We start from the raw sequence: 9,771 nt of genomic DNA on the forward strand, positions 1-9,771 counted from the left end.
AATTTTTTAAAGATTTTTAATTTATTCATCTGAGAGAGAGACAGAGAGAACACAAGCAGGGGGAGAGGGGAAGGGGGAAGCAGGCTCCCCGCTGAGCAGGGAGCCCGACTTAGGGCTTGATCCCAGGATACTGGGGTCATGACCTGAGCTGAAGACAGCTGCTTAACCATCTGAGCCACCCAGGTGCCCCCAAGACTTTATTTTTTAAGCAATCTCTATACCTAACTTGGGCCTCGAACCCATAATTCCAAGATCAAGAGTCACACGCTCCCCTGACTGAGCCAGCCAGGTGCCCCCTGGATGATTATTCTTTTAAAAAACATTTTTTAAAAAATTATTACTAAAGAAATTCATGCTCATATAAAAGAGAAAAGAATGAAACAAGGGAAAATGAAAATCAGCCGCACGGAAACCCCAGTCTCAATCCCTGAGATAATTAATATGTGGCCTTACAGATTGTTCTCTCCTTGCGCTCAAACATTTTCTGAACAAAAATGGAGTTGTTCCCTGCATAACATTCTGCAATTTACTTTTTTACCTGCTATCTCAAAATGTTTCGGTTCATTCATACAACCAATATTTATTGAGCTCCCACTGTGTGCCCAGAAGTTAGGGGCCCAGCAGTGTCCTTCCCTTCAACAAATTTCCATTCTAGTGGAAGGACAGACATAGAGAAGAAACAAATACACAAAAAGGAGGGATGAAACCCAAGAAAGAAACGGCAGGTAAGAAAAGCTCACAGGAAGTCAGTTTGTATGGTTTTATGTCATCTTTTAGCAATTCTACGGTGTAGACAGAAGGAAGAGGGGAGCTCCGGGGCAGGGGAGCCAGCACCAGGTTTGGAGTCAGACTGGAGGACAAACCACAACTTGGTCATCTGCCTGCCCCCTCTGTACCTCCCCCTGTGCAAAATGGGGATAAGCTTCTAATCTCACAGGGTATCACAAGGATTACATGACATCAATTTTCCCCACGTTCTTCCTCGAACAGGTGTAAGCATTTTGTTCTTACGTCCATTGACTCATCAAACAGCGATCAGAGATCCATCAAAACACATTCAAGGGGCGGGGGAGCACCTGGGTGGCTCAGTCGGTTAAGCTTCTGACTTGGGCTCAGGTCATGATCTCAGGGTCCTGGGATCCATCGCCTCTGACGCTTAGCAGGGAGTCGGCTTGTCCCTCTCCCTCTGCCCCATCCCCTGCCCATGCTGTCTCTCTCTCAAATTAAGAAAAAAAAATACATCCAATAGGGACTGAGTTCCCTAATGAGTAAATGGAGAAATTTGTAAAGTGCCGTTTCCTTCCCATGCGTGGGAGGGGTAGAGCCTGGGTATTTAAATTGTGATTCTGGGGCACCCGGGGGGCTCAGTGGGTTAAGCCTCTGCCGTGGGCTCAGGTCATGGTCTCACGGTCCGTTCTGGGATGGAGCCTTGCGTTGGGCTCTCTGCTCAGCGGGGAGCCTGCTTCCCCCTCCCCCTCTGCCTACCTCTCTGCCTACTTGTGATCTGTCTCTCTGTCAAATAAATGAATAAAGTCTTAAAAAATAAAAATTAAAAAATTAAAAAAAATAAGTTGTGATTCTGGGACCAGCTGTGCTGACTTCACCTGGGAGCTTGTTAGAAGGACACAATCGAGGTCCCGCTTCAGACCCATTGGTTCAACATTTGCATATTAACGAGATCCCCAGGATTTTGTAGGCACAATTTAGTTTGAGAAGCATTAGTTTAAAGTGGAAGATTAAAGGGCGCCTGGGTGGCTCAGTGAGTTAAGAGTCTGACTCTTTATTTTGGCTCAGGTCATGATCCCAGGGTCTTGGGATTAAGCCCCACGTCGGGTTCCCTGCTCAGTGGAGAGTCTGCTTTGATCTCTGTTGCTGTCTCTGTCTGTCTGTCTCTTTCAAATAAATAAATAAATAAAATCTTAAAAAAAAAAAAATAGGGGCGCCTGGGTGGCTCAGTTGGTTAAGCAACTGCATTTGGTCAGATTATGATCCCAGGCTCCTGGGATCGAGTCTCTCATCTGGCTCCCTGCTCAGCCGGGAGTCTGTTTCTCCCTCTCCCTGCCATCCTCTCTGCTTGTGCTCTCTCCCTCTGTCAAATAATAAATAAAAATAAAATAAAATAAAAATAAAGTGGAAGATAAGTGGCAGATAGAGTTAGCTATCTGCTCACCTCTCAATTAGAGATTGGAAAGGGTGTGACCTAAAACATTCTGCTGGGTTGAATCTGTTTTTTTTTTTTTTTTTTTTAAATATTTTATTTATTTATTTGACACAGAGAGATCACAAGTAGGCAGAGAGGCAGGCAGAGAGACAAGGGGGAAGCAGGCTCCCCGCTGAGCAGAGAGCCCGATGTGGGACTCGATCCCAGGACCCTGAGATCATGACCTGAGCTGAAGGCAGAGGCTTAACCCACTGAGCCACCCAGGTGCCCTTGAATCTGGTCTTTATCTGGACTACCAATTTTAGGGCACTCATCCTTTTAGGAAGAGAACCCACAGATCATTTCCCTGATGTGTTTCTTGAACCAGGTGTGGGAACCTAGGCTGCCTTATGATCTTGAGCTGTCAGGGCAGAGAAGGGCTGGAGATGTCTTCATCCCAGCTCAGCTGCTGCCCTGCCCACCCCTGCCCCACCCCCACGTCCCCGATGAGGCCCTGGGAAGGGTGATAATTTGCTCTCAGTTACATGTCCACCTGCTGGTGGCCTCAGTCCTGGCTCCCAGCCAGTCCTTCCCTGTCTCAAAGTTTGGTCCACTATTTTTTTTCCCCTATGGATTCAGCTCATCTTTTTAGAAAAAATAATTATTAATTTTAAAAAATTATTAATTTAAAAGATTTTATTAATTTGTTTGAGGGAGAGAGAGACAGAATCAAGACCTGAGCCAAAGGCAGATGCTTAAAGACTGAGCTACCCACCCAGGCACCCAGTGAAAAACTGATTTTTAAAATATTCATTTATTATAAAAAAAAGTATGTGCTTATTGGGAAGAATTCAAGCGGCATAAAAATTGCCCCAACAACTCTGCTCACAGGTAACCACCCAAGAGGAAGGAAAACATGGGTCCCACCTGTACACGAACGTCCCCAGCAGCACTCTTTGTGAGAGCCAAACATGGAAATAACCCAAGTGTCCGCCAGCCCATGAATGGAGAAACAAAAGGCTGTACTCATACAATGAATATTTGCGAATACAAAAGCTCCGGCAGGGGTCCGAGGTGAAAACATGCGGAGGGCAAGAAGCCAGCCATAAAAGACCACGTGGGATTCCATTTATAGAAATGCCCAGATTAGGCAAACCCAAGGAAACAGAAAGTAGATTAGTGGTTGGGGAGGGGGAGGCTGTGGGTGGGGGAAATGGGAAGTGACTGCTGGAGGGGGGGAGCTGTAGGGTTTCCTTTTGGGGGGGTGCTGGGTTTCCTTTTGGGGTGATTAAGATGTTCTGAAATTAGACAGCGGGCATGGCTGTACAATTCTGTGAATACACCAAAAACTACTTGTGAAAAAAACCCTTTAAAAGTGTGAATTTTATGGTATCTGAATTATATTTCAATCAAGCTGTTCTAAAAAAAAAAAAAAAGTAGAAGGAAGAAAGTAAAATACCCTTTAAGTCTTCCTGCCCCAAGTAGCTAACTCACTCACACCATCAGTAGTCACCAAGGGCCTGTTGGAGCATCTTGAGAACTTGACGTGAAGGGAACCTCATCCTAAGCCCTCATCAAGGGCCACCCCGACAACCAGAGCCCCACGACCAGAGCCTATGAGGCTGCAGAGTTACCCCCACTGATGTCAGATCTTCACCTCCTCCCTCGCCCTCTGGAACCCCAGCTCCCGCCACCCAGGGAGCCCAGCCCTGCTCCCTCCCATCACCACCTGTGCCCTCCTCCTCCCTGCCCTCCCTCCCATGCCACCAGCCACCTCTGCAAACCTCCCCATCCTCATGCCAGCTTCACCTGACAAAACCCGGGCATGGGTCAAACCAACTCTGCCCTCTGTGACCTCCCCCGGGGCAGCTGCATGTAGCCGAGAAAGCCGTGTGGCTTTAGGTTCATGACATGGGTCCCCAGCAGGCCCTCTGTGCCGCCGGACACCACGGTCATGCATTGCCCATGACTGTCGCACAGGCCGTCTGTAAAATGGGGACAGTGACGGGTCAGCCTCCCAGGGCTGTTGGCTGCGTAAGCCCCTGGCAGGTGGTAAGGCACCCAGCCGGGGACGGCCCCCGGGGCTTACCATCTCTGGTCTGCAGAGACCCTGTCTCTAAGGAGACCCACCACTGGCTGGACAGCCACAGGTCCTTTGCCTCATCCCATCAGCCTCCAGGAAAGAGGAGGAGGCAGCGAAACGCATGGTCAAGCTCAGCAGGAGAGGGGAGGTCACCCCTTCCTGCCACCAACGTCCCACATGATGTGTCAAGGCTGAGTCACACCATGGGGCCAAGACGGAAACTTACCAGGGCCTCCAAAAGGGTGTGTGGAGGAGTTGGGGGTGCAGACAGCCGGCACCCCAGTCTGGAGGGAGGAGGATGGCTGCCCCAGGAATCTGGGCTGCACCTCCCTCCGGGGAGCTGGAAGGAAGCCCGGAGGAAGGAGGAAGTGTGAACATGGCTCCCCAGTGACTCACGTCACCCATCTGGGGCAAGTCGATTCTCACCCCTGCCGGAAGCCTGTTCGCCTCCCACCCGGGGGGGATCATCCCCCTGGGTCTGGGTCAGCCCGTTCGAAACACTAACCCCAGTACTAACCCCAGTTCGCCCGCACTCTTTGTCCTCTGCCTAGGTGTGGAGGTGTTGAGATGTCTGCGGGTGCCTGCCTGGGTCGGAAAGGAGGTCTTAGCAGAAATAAAGGCGGGGGGAGCCATGGGAAAAGCCTGCTCTAGAACTCGGGACACCTGGGGCTCTGCGGCTAATCAGCTGTGGGTCTCACAGCCTCTCTGGGCTCCAACCAGTCTCTGCTGCTTCGAGAACGGGAAGCTGGGCTCCACGTCCTACCTACCTGTCCCTTGGCTTTGGAATTCTGCCGAGGCTTGGGCTTCCTCCGTCCTCGAGGAAAAAGACCCACTGTCTCCACCAAACCAAGAGGCCCTTGCTGATTTGGTCCCACCCCTGGGGACTTCCTTCTCCCTCTTCCCAGGTCCCCAGCAACATTCAGCTGTGCCCAGTGCAGGGAGCGAGCGCCTGGAAAGCTCTGGGCCCTGCGCCAGGGCTGGCTGACTCCCACTCAGCCTTTGGGATTTTGTGAACGAATGAATGAACTAATGAATGAAGTGGAAGCTCCAGGCGAGGAACCAGGAACCCTGGTTTGCCTCCTCCACCCAGGGCCTCTGGGAGGCCGCCCCAGAGCACGGCCCTGCCAAGGAGTGGTGCTGGTCGGAGGGGGTGCAGATTTTCGAGGGCCATTCTAGCTGGGCTCTGGCCTTGGCCGAGCCCCAGGTGGCCTGACCCATGACTCAAAGGCCCCAGAGTTTTCTCAACCCTCCCCGGCCTTCTTTCTGATCAGGACTTCAGGGATAATACCCCTCGGCATCTCTCCCCCGTGGACTTGTGACCTGCACTAGCTTTAAAGGACCAGCTCAAGAGTCCTTGGCTGTATTACATTTTCCTGAGGAATCCTCGCTTTGTTTACAGAAAGGGCAACATCTGCACCCACGCTGGCTAAAGGTCACCCTGATTTTCTGGGGCCCCCTCACCCCCCTCCTTTGACATCTGTCTCCCAGTCGTGGGGGCGGAGGGGAGCCCCAGCACTTTCCCCACCCTACCCTCAGCACTAGGCTCTGGAGGCCTCCCAGGTTAGGGAATGCCAGCTCCAACGCACTTGCTTACACTGCTTGCCCAGCCCTAGCCATCTGGGGCCACCTGCGGGGAGGGGGGGTGCAGAGTAGGCTCCAGTCCTGAGAACAACTGGGAATCCACATACTGGGTTGCGCCCCCCCCCCGCCTCCCCTTCTCTGGCCCGTCCTCCATCAGCGAACGCCCTCTCCCAGCTTAGGACATGCCCCATCGCAGAGGATCTGATGGCCATTCTTGTCCATCTCATCCATGGTAGGCGGTGTCCAAGCCCCCTCCCCCAGAACTCATAGGCTCTCCGCCTTTTTTCCACTTACCTTGTCTAAGAAGAAACTTTTATTTTATTTATTTATTTTTTCAAGATTTTATTTATTGGATGCCGGGTGGCTCAGTCGTTAAGCATCTGCCTTTGGCTCAGGTCATGATCCCAGGGTCCAAGGATCGAGGCCCACATCAGGCTCCCCACCCAGTGGGAAGCCTGCTTCTCCCTCTGCCACTCCCCCTGCTTGTGCTCCCTCTCTCGCTGTGTCTCTCTCTGTCAAATAAATAAAATCTTAAAAAAAAAAAGATTTAAATAAAATCTTTAAAAAAAAATCATACAGATTTTCCTTACACCCTCCACCAGGTTCCCTTCTGTTAACATCTTACAAAACCTCTGCAGGTTTGCTACAGGGAGGAGGAAACCAACCCTGGTAAGATGCTGTTCACCGAACTCCAGACTCTACTCGATTTCACCGGGGTTTCCACTAACGTGCTTTTTCCATCGCGGGATCCCATCCAGGGAACCCCCACTGCATATAGTCACGTGCTACTTAATCCCCTTAAAGGCGATGATGAGGGTAGAGTTATCTCCATCCAACAGATGAAGGAAGAGGAGATGGAGGCACTTGGGTGGCTCAGCCAGTTAATCGTCCGACTCTCGATTTCAGCGCCAGTCACGATCTCAGGGTGGTGGGATCGAGCCCAGCATGGGGCTCTGAGCTCGGCGTGGAGTCTGCTTGTCCCTCTCCCTCTGCTCCTCCCCTCCTGCCCCACTCTCTCTTTCTCAAATAAATAAATAAAATCTTAAAACAAACAAACCCCCCAAATCTACAACACAGTTATTATTAAAAACAAAAACAAAAACAAAAAACAAAGAACAGAAGAGAAAAGAGGCTGGGGGAAGTGAGTGACGCGCTCGGTCACAGAGCCCAGACACCAAACCAGCGGCTGACAGGGGTTTAAGGCCAGAAGCCACCGGCAGTGAGGCCGGCCGTGGGCCCCGTGTCTGGAGGATGGCTACTCACTCACTTGGAGGCAAGAGTGGGGATAGAATGAGATCATGTCTGCAGGCGTCTCCCTGCCCACAAACTGGGAGCTGTTGTTATTATGACCGTCAGCACCGTCATTACCAAGGGGCCCAGATCTCCTCGAGAGTCCAGGTTCTCTGGTAGGGGTTATGTTTAGACGAGCTCCTGCCACTCACCCTCTGGGCGTCTTTATTGGGGAAGAAGTCGGGCCTTCCAGAACTTGCTTTGACTCCGCCCTCAGGATGAGCAGAAATCCCAGGCTGCAGTGCCCCTGTGGCCGCTGGCTGTGTGACCTTGGGCAAGTCATGGCATCCCCCTGGGTCTCCGTTTCCTCACCTGTATGATGGGGACCGCAGAGAGGTTGGGAGGACACCATGGGACCGTGCCCGGGCAGCCAGTCATTTGTGCAGACCTCTGGCCCTGGAGGGTGAGGGGCAGGCAGGTCACAGCCTGGAGCTCCCAGCCTGGAGCTCCCAGCCAGGCAGGCCTAGTTCCAGTTCAAGTCCACCTCTGTCCAGGTGTGGCCTGCAGGCCGGCTCCATGACCCCGCTGAACCCCAGCTTCCTGTCAGGGATAATCAATCATCCCAACCTCCCCCGCCTCACCCCAAGCAAGCAGTTGGGAAATAAGTCAGCTTCTACTCTGCCCTTCCTTACCCTCAGGCCTAAAGAGGTTGTGTCTCAAGGTCAAATAGTTGATTAGAGGCTTAGCCAGAGAGGAAGAGAGAGAGAGTGTGTGTGTAGATGTTGCTAAGACCTTGTCCCATCCACCTGGGCAAAGCCCCCTTCTGGGATTCACTCGGAGACTGGAGAGGGCTCCTGGGGGGCGGACAGCTGCCTGTTTCGTCGGAACTCACCAAAGAGAGCTGCCCCACCAGCGACGCCCCCCCCACCCCAGCGCCCCAGCCAAACATGCCATCTGGAAACACCCGACGAAGGAAATGCTACAGATAATTTTCTAAAAACGGTAAAACGGTGACTTCTATGCCAATACAGAGTGAACGTGGGTCAGATGTCATCACTGGCTCGAAGAAGCAACAGAACAGGCACGTTTATAGGCCAGGAATATGGAAATAAATGTGCCCATGGATGCAAAACCGGTTTTCCACGAGGGAGTGAAGGGGCCTCTGCCGGACAAGACAGAATTGGTCAGATGCCTACAACTGACAGTTGTAAAAGAATAATGAAAGGCTAGGGGCGCCTGGCTGGCTCCGTTGGGAGAGCCTGCCACTCTCGGGGTGGTGAGTTCAAGCCCCATGTTGGGCGTGGAGCCTCCTTCAAATTAAAAAAAAAAAAAAGGCTAGAATCGGATACCCCGGAAGGGTGTGCTGGGCGCAGACATAGTTTTCCACTGAAGTACATGTTTTTTCCTGCAGAAGGAAGGCCATGACCAGGGTACGCTCCGTGGTCTCTAATCTGATGATCAGTCATGAGCTGAGTATGATTCACACACTATGAACGCAGGTCCTTTCTGAATGAGTTGGGGACATCGCTTCTCACTTGCAAGCGAGAGGCTTGGAGCCTAAGAGGTGAGGGGCCCAAGACGTTTATGGGTTGGTTTGTTTACGTATAGCTGACATACAACTTTTCAGCTGGATTTTGGCATCTGTGTTACATCATGGGTTCTGGAACATTCTAGACGGTGGGTGTTTGTGATGTGGGTCTGTAGTTTCTGTGGGCCTGTGGTTTACGCTGGACCTGGTTTGGCACTGACTGTGCTGTGTAGCCCTGGGCAGTTACACGCCTCTCTGCTAGGCAGCTTCCTTGTCTGTGAACTGAGATACTCCACACCCAAAATGGGGCTTGAACTCAGGACCTGGAGATCCAGAGCTGCGTGCTCAGGATCCTCTGGGTGGCTCAGTCAGTGAAACGTGTGCCTTTGGCTCAGGTCATGATCCTGGAATCCTGGGATCGAGTCCCAACTCAGGCTGCTGAGTCCAGGCTCCCAGGCATCGACTTGGAGGGGTTCCCACTCCTAGCAGGTGTGAGTCTGGGCAGAAGAATTGTCTTCCAACATGGGTCTCCCTCCAAGAGGCTGTGCAGTAATTCCACAGCCTTGTGGCTCACTCCCTACTTGCCCAATTCATTTTTCTCCTCTGCTCTGCACGGGCAGGCAGGGATTATTCCCATCTTGCGTCTGGAGAGGCTGAGGACCCCATTAGGGGCGTGAGAACCTTGGTGCCCCAGTTCGCTAGCCCATGCTGCCCTCTAGTGGCTGGTCCCTGCCCTCAGGAAGTCCCCGTGGCTGAGTGGCATATCCCACTGGGTTTGCAGAAAGCTACTGCCAGGCTTCCTGGGCACCCCCATCGGAAGGATGGTCTCTCAGGACTCCTACATCTTTTTATCCCTTTGTCAGTCCCTCTCCCCATCTCTGAGCATTAAATATACTTATGTATATATTTAATTGTAAAATATACATAACATTAAATGAATCCAAACCATTTGAAAGTGTGTCCAGTTCAGTGGCTTTTTAATTGTCATTTTTAAAAAGATTCTATTTATTTATTTGATAGAGCGAGAGTTAGAGAGGGAACGCAAGCAGGGGGAGTGGAGAGGGAGAAGCAGGCTTCCCGCGGAGCAGGGAGCCTGATCATGACCTGAGCTGAAGGCAGATGCTTATCAACCGAGCCACCCCGGCACCCCCAGCGGCTTTTTTAAAGCACTTCCTCCAGTCATTTCCAGAACATGTTGTCTTGCAAACT

The sequence above is a fragment of the Martes martes genome (genome assembly GCF_963455335.1).
Source record: "Martes martes genome assembly, chromosome: 4".
Lineage (NCBI taxonomy): Eukaryota > Metazoa > Chordata > Mammalia > Carnivora > Mustelidae > Martes > Martes martes.